Source organism: Tupaia chinensis, unplaced genomic scaffold, assembly GCF_000334495.1.
Source record: "Tupaia chinensis unplaced genomic scaffold, TupChi_1.0 Scaffold145166_1, whole genome shotgun sequence".
NCBI lineage: Eukaryota > Metazoa > Chordata > Mammalia > Scandentia > Tupaiidae > Tupaia > Tupaia belangeri.
Window position 1 is genome coordinate 36,339 of NW_006205026.1, and position 7,850 is coordinate 44,188.

Sequence of the window (7,850 nt, forward strand, 5' to 3'; positions counted from 1 at the left end):
TATTTGGCTAGCTTTTAAGTTTTGCTCTCCCTTATTGCTCTGGCAAGGACCTACACTCCTATAATAAACAGAAGTGGTAAGAGTAGACACGCTTGTCCTCTATTATTTTTCCTTTAATTTTTTTCATTTAATTTCCTTTTGTACATTCAATCACATTATTATTTGTCTTACAAAATGGATATTTCAACAGGTGAATATTTCTCCCTAGTACATTTGATAAAACTACAAAGTATCTTCAACAGATAATACCACATTTCTTTGTGCCGTTAATGCTTTGCTTCCCTATTTTTAGAAAAGGATTTCAATTTTTCATCATTGGGTATGCTATTAACGCTAAGATTATATGACTTGTTATTTTGATGTACATTAATTTTATACTACACTTGTTAAGTGTGTTTATCATTAAATATGTTAATGTTGTCAGATGTTCTTTTTGCATTTAATGAAATGATCATATGATTTTTTAGTTTTTTTTAATGTAGTCTGTCACATTTATTGGTTTGCAAGTGTTGAACCATCCTTGAATTCCAGGAATAAATCCCACTTGGTTGGTATTTATTGTAAATGATACATTTAATATGTCAATGACTTTAGTTTGCTAGTATGTTACTGAAGATTAGCAAATTAATATTCAACACAGAGTAATACATATATATATATATATATATATATATATGTGTGTATATGTGTGTGTGTGTGTGTGTGTATGTGTGTGTTTATTTTTCCTATGATGTACTTCTCTGACTCTACTATCAGAGTAGTGCTGGTTTAACAGAAAGAATTTGAAAAATACCCACTTTCCCAAGTTTTTCTTTAAATGTTCACAAAAAATTGATATTAGTTCAATAAATACTTGAAAGAATTTAGCAGCGATGTCCTGGGATTTTTTGTTTGTTTGTTTGTTTTTAATATCTGTTACCAAAGTTCTACCTATCCTTTCTGTCCCATATAGCATCCTAGTACCTCCACCCCATTCACTACTTCTATGTTACCAAAAATTGTATCTTCCACATATTTCTTAAATGAATCATCCTTACACATATGAGCTATATTCCAAAGGTGGTTTATTTTTTATTATTTGTTCACTAATATGTGCATTAAGTGGCATAAAATAGCAACAATAAATATTTAGCAAGCAATTATCTTTGTGATCTTTTTTTTACTTGGGTCTGCAGTGAATACAAAAAATATATCCACAAATATTTATTTTTTAGTGTTTGTTTGTTTTGCCATATGGTGTGTGCACTCATCAGATAGAGACAGAGAGAAAGTGAGAAATCAGTCTCCCAGGGGACTGGCCATGCTGCCTCTCCCTCTTTATACACTCAGGATTTGGGGCACAACACGTGTTCCCAGAGTGATTTTCTAGTCACCAGGTCCAGTATTTGAACAGTGGTCAACCATGTGGATGTCCAATATCTTATTTTTTTTTTGGAGAAATTTTCACTATGGGGCGCGTGCGCTCACCAGACAGACAGAGAGAGACATTAGAGACAGAAAGTGAGAAATTACCCCACAGGGGGGATGGTCACGCCGCAATCCCTTCTCCTCCATTCTCCTCTCAGGATCTTGGGCACGCACCCACACACGCCTGGTGTGAGTTTTAAGCCACCGGGTCTGGGACGCAAACCGCGGTCAACTATGTGGGAGTCCAGCGATATAGCCATTACACTAACTGCTGGTTCCCTCATTCATCCATTTTCAATTGATTTTTTTTCCATTTATTTATTTATTTATTTATTTTGGAGAGGATTTTTCTATAGGGTGTGTGCGCTCACCTGAAAGACAGAGAGACAGAAAGCAAAAAATTATACCCCAGGGAGATGGCCATGCCACAATCTCTTCTCCTCCATTATCCTCTGAGGATCTTGGGCATACATTCATATGCACCCTGCATGAGTTTAAGCCACTGGTTCCAGGACTCAAACTGTGGTCGACTACATGGGAGTTCAGTGACATAGCCATTATGCCAACTGCTGGTCCCTGATTATATGATTATGTCCTATTATCTATACTCAGTACACTAATTTCTAAATAATGTTTATTCTAATCACCTAAGAATTTTCCTTTTACATTTAAGCTTCAGAAATAAGATTTGTGGTAGGGTCAGAGGTGGTATGGCAGTTAAGATATTGGACATGTGATTGAGGGTTGTCATGTGGTAATGTTTGGTGAAGAAAGTAGACTTTAAGCTTTCTACTGACATGAATATTCATATCATTATTAATCATAATAGCCTAAAAGTAGAAACAACCTAAATGTTTAATAACTGATACTTGGAGAAGCAAAATGTGTTAAAAACATTAAATAAAACATTATTTAGCCATAAAAAGGAACAAATTCTAACATTTGTTGCAGTGTAAATGAACCTTTAAAACACTATGCTAAAAGAAAGAAAACATACACAAAAGGCCAAATAGTATATAATTCTGTTTATATTTGATCTCCAGAATAGGTATACAAGTCAGAAAATAGATTAGAGTTTGTGAGGTCCTAGGGAGAAGGGAGGAAGGGAGTATCTGCTATTGGGGATGTGCTTCTTACTAGGATGATGAAAAATGTTCTGGAAATCGATAGTGGTAAAGGCTATTCAACCTTGTGAATTTACTAAACCAAAAATATTTAGACTTTTGAAGAATAGGTTTTAAAGTATTTGACTTATATCTCAACAAAAATAATTATTGTGAGGTAGCAATATTTTAATAAGGTGGCAAAAGAGAATGTTTCAAGAATGGAAGAAAAAATGAACAGAAAAATCACCGGAAATGATTAAATGGCAGGGGGTATTTCTGAGTTTCATTAGTATTTTGCTTTAGTTAGGGAAGTGTAATATAGGTCAGTGGTTCTGAATTTTCCTGGCACCAGGAACCAGCCCCACGGAAGGCAGTCCCTCCATGGACAGGGTGGCGTGGAATGCTGGTACTAGGAGGATCCAAGAGCACACCATGCACCCTACTTCCACCACTATCACATTGCAATATATAATGAAACAGTCACATCAAAATAGAGTTCATACTCCCATGCGAATCCAATATGGCTGCTGATTGGACTGGAGACAGGACCCAGGCAGCAGAGTAAATGATGGAGAGCAGCTGCAAACACACACAAGGCTTGCTCACTCACCTGTCACTCACCAACTGAGGCATAGCAGAGTTGGAGCATCCAACAGGGGATGAACTGACACTAGTCTGCATTCTGGAGTTGAGGGAATCCTTGATATAGGTTATGTATTTTAGTATAATAATGATATATAGATGATATATAGGTATAGAGGTAGATATATTTTATAAAATTAGTTTGCTGTTTTATCCTGAAAAAGATCAGTTTGGTGATAATAATGGATAATTGTTTCAAATTACCCAAAGTTATTGATGTATTCTCAGAAGAAGTTACAAAACCAGAAATATAATTAACCATGGTTGATTGCATAACCTGAGGGAAGGAACTTTAAGTCCACTTGGTGAAATAAAATACTACCTGCCTAGTATTTAGCCACCAAAGACCTGCTCTCCTCAGGTATGTTTCTGGGTTTCCAGAGACATAAGGTGGGAAAAAAAAACTTATTGTTTTGGAAAAGAATATAGGAAATTTTAAAAGTAATCGTCTGTGCCAAATTTACTTAGTTCAATAACTTATAATCTAGGAAGTAAAACTTATATTTTCTTCTCAGAACTTAAATTTTCTGAATGAACTTAGTATTTATATAAAAAACATTTTAATTAATTAGAGTTTGTGAGGTCCTAGGGAGAAGGGAGGAAGGGAGTATCTGCTATTGGGGATGTGCTTCTTACTAGGATGATGAAAAATGTTCTGGAAATCGATAGTGGTAAAGGCTATTCAACCTTGTGAATTTACTAAACCAAAAATATTTAGACTTTTGAAGAATAGGTTTTAAAGTATTTGACTTATATCTCAACAAAAATAATTATTGTGAGGTAGCAATATTTTAATAAGGTGGCAAAAGAGAATGTTTCAAGAATGGAAGAAAAAATGAACAGAAAAATCACCGGAAATGATTAAATGGCAGGGGGTATTTCTGAGTTTCATTAGTATTTTGCTTTAGTTAGGGAAGTGTAATATAGGTCAGTGGTTCTGAATTTTCCTGGCACCAGGAACCAGCCCCACGGAAGGCAGTTTCTCCATGGACAGGGTGGAGTGGAATGCTGGTACTAGGAGGATCCAAGAGCACACCATGCACCCTACTTCCACCACTATCACATTGCAATATATAATGAAACAGTCACATCAAAATAGAGTTCATACTCCCATGCGAATCCAATATGGCTGCTGATTGGACTGGAGACAGGGCCCAGGCAGCAGAGTAAATGATGGAGAGCAACTGCAAACACACACAAGGCTTGCTCACTCACCTGTCACTCACCAACTGAGGCATAGCAGAGTTGGAGCATCCAACAGGGGATGAACTGACACTAGTCTGCATTCTGGAGTTGAGGGAATCCCTGATATAGGTTATGTATTTTAGTATAATAATGATATATAGATGATATATAGGTATAGAGGTAGATATATTTTATAAAATTAGTTTGCTGTTTTATCCTGAAAAAGATCAGTTTGGTGATAATAATGGATAATTGTTTCAAATTACCCAAAGTTATTGATGTATTCTCAGAAGAAGTTACAAAACCAGAAATATAATTAACCATGGTTGATTGCATAACCTGAGGGAAGGAACTTTAAGTCCACTTGGTGAAATAAAATACTACCTGCCTAGTATTTAGCCACCAAAGACCTGCTCTCCTCAGGTATGTTTCTGGGTTTCCAGAGACATAAGGTGGGAAAAAAAAACTTATTGTTTTGGAAAAGAATATAGGAAATTTTAAAAGTAATCGTCTGTGCCAAATTTACTTAGTTCAATAACTTATAATCTAGGAAGTAAAACTTATATTTTCTTCTCAGAACTTAAATTTTCTGAATGAACTTAGTATTTATATAAAAAACATTTTAATTAATTATTTTAATGAATTTTAATCTAGGTACAGAAGCAAGCATATGTTGTCTTTATTATTTGCATGTGTGTATATAACTAAGTTTTTTCTCTTTTTTAATAAAAAAAATTGAGATACCACTTTAGAAATAATGGTAGTTAAAATTCAGCTCTCTCTGTGAGTCACATTCCATATTAACTTAGCCCCCACAAAATATTCATCACCTATATTCCAATTCTCATATCTTTTTTGTTTTAGAGGTTTTTGCTATAGGGCACATGTGCTCGCCAGAAAGCCAGAGAGACAGAGAGACAGAAAGTGAGAAATCACCCCCCAGGGGGATGGCCCTGCCGCAATCCGTTCTCCTCCATTCTCCTCCTAGGATCTTGGGCACGCACGCACACATGCGTAAGTTTAAGCACACAGCGTAAGTTTAAGCCACCGGGTCCGGGATTGACTACATGGGAGTCCAGCGACATAGCCATTATGTTGTTAGTCCCCAATTCTCATTTCTTAACAAGGACACATTCATATAAGTAAATACATGATACACACATACAAATCTAAGAGAAGCCTATGTGTATCTGAACTGTTTATTGTTATTCTTTTTAATTTTTTAAATATGAAAATCATTTCAAATCTCATATAATGAGAATATATCTGTTAACTTATTGTGTTTCATTTTTAACAGTTCCTTGGCACCAGACCACTCCTACAAATAGGTAATGGATCTTGTGGCAGTTGTATTACATTAATAGGTCAATACTATTTATTTCATGTTTCATGTATGAAGACAGCCAAGAATTCCAGCACACTGAAATTTTCATTATTACTTTCCAGTGATTTGCTTACTGTCTCTATAACTAATACAAATGTCTTATAAATCAATCATAATTTTTTTTAGAGGTTTTTGCTAGAGGGCGCGTGCGCTCGCCAGACAGAGAGAGAGACATAGAGACAGAAAGTGAGAAATCACCCCCCCAGGGGGGATGGTCACACCGCAATCCCTTCTCCTCCATTCTCCTCTCGGGATCTTGGGCATGCACGCACATGCGCCTGGCATGAGTTCTAAGCCACCGGGTCCGGGACATGAACTGCGGTCGACTACGTGGGAGTCTAGCGATATAGCCATTATGTTAACTGCTGGTTCCCAGTCAATCATAATTTTTTTTTCTTTTTTTGGAGAGGTTTTTGCTATAGGGCGTGTGCGCTCACCAGACAGGCAGAGAGAGATGGAGAGACAGAAAGTGAGACATCACCCCCCCAGGGGGGATGGTCACGCCGCAATCCCTTCTTCTCCGTTCTCCTCTCAGGATCTTGGGCACGCATGCACACGCGCCCGCCGTGAGTTTTAAGCCACCGGGTCCGGGACGCGAACCGCGGTCGACTACATGGGAGTCCAGCGACATAACCATTACGCTAAATGCTGGTTCCCGATACAGGCACTTTTGACTAGGTCTTGTCACATGGCAGTCTTCACCTCAACCTTCTGGTCAGTCATGATGACCAGCACATGCCTGCTCAGAGTGTTTAGGTCAACCCAGGTTTAGAACCATAGTCTTCCATGTGGCTCTAGTGCTGCAGAAGGGCACCCTAACACACACGCCATGGCTGGGTCAAGCTCATTATAATATTTGAAGAACATAAACATTGGAATCTTTTTTGTGTTTATGTGAATGTTTTTGAACATAGCAAATGCTTAACCCTGTATCTTACAGCCTGGTTTCTGTAACATCATGTTTCTTCCGTATTATTCTCACCATGAAAAGAGACTTAAGATCATCTAGATCTATTCATTGAAAACAGAAGATAGGGGCCAAACAGTTGGAGCAGCAGTAAAATGTGATATACTATAAAGCTGATAATTACCAGATTCACTTCTGAAGACCTCTCTGAGTATGCTGGATATATTTGTGCACATGATCCTGGGCTGGTAGAGGTTTAGGGTGGATTGTGGTGCCAAGACCCTTTTGGGGGTGATGTATTTCTCCCTCTTTTTCTGAATTTTCTACTCAGGGAAGAAATAAATTGAGAAAGGAAGAAAGAAAAGGATAAGAAGAGAAGAAAAGAAGAAGAAAGTTAAAGTCCAGAGGATTTAAAGACCTTGCAGAAAGTCACATTATTTTTGAATGTCGACTAAATTTAGATAATAGCTTCTCAACTTGCTATGCAAGATATTTTATATTCATGTCAAATAAATAACACTGCATCTTTTAAAAAAACAATATATGCCTTTTTTGCTTAGGATAAAAAAGACAAGAAATATACTATGTTTTGCCTTTCAAATGCAGTGTGCATGTCTAAAACAGTTAAACGTGAAATAAACATTTTGTCTAACAGAAAGTTAAACAAGATTGAAAAGGAATAGATGGCAGAAATTGTTCCTCATTAACTGAATTCTTTCTCCTGGGAATTACTAGTAAGTCTGGAATGAAAATGATCCTATTCGCCACATTTTCAGTTGTTTATCTCATTAATCTCCTGGCTAATCTTGGAATGATCTTCCTATTTAGGATGGATATCCAGTTGCACACTTTAATGTATTTATTCTTCAGTCACCTGTCTTTCTGTGACCTCTGCTATTCCCCTGCAGTTGGACCTAAGGTGCTGGCAGACCTACTGTCCAAAAACAAATCAATTCCACTGTGCTCTGCAATTTTTGATCTTCTGTATCTTTGCAGATTCTGAGTGTCTACTACTGGCCGTGATGGCCTTGGATTGGTACAAGGCCATTAGCAACCATTGCTCTACACAGTCGACATGTCTACTAGGGTGTGCTCAGTGCTCACGATTATGGCTCACCTGATGGGAATGACAGATGCTTTGATACATACGACATTAGCCTTTCACTTACGTTTCTATGCATCCAATGAGATTACTCATTTCTTTTGTGATTTACTTCCT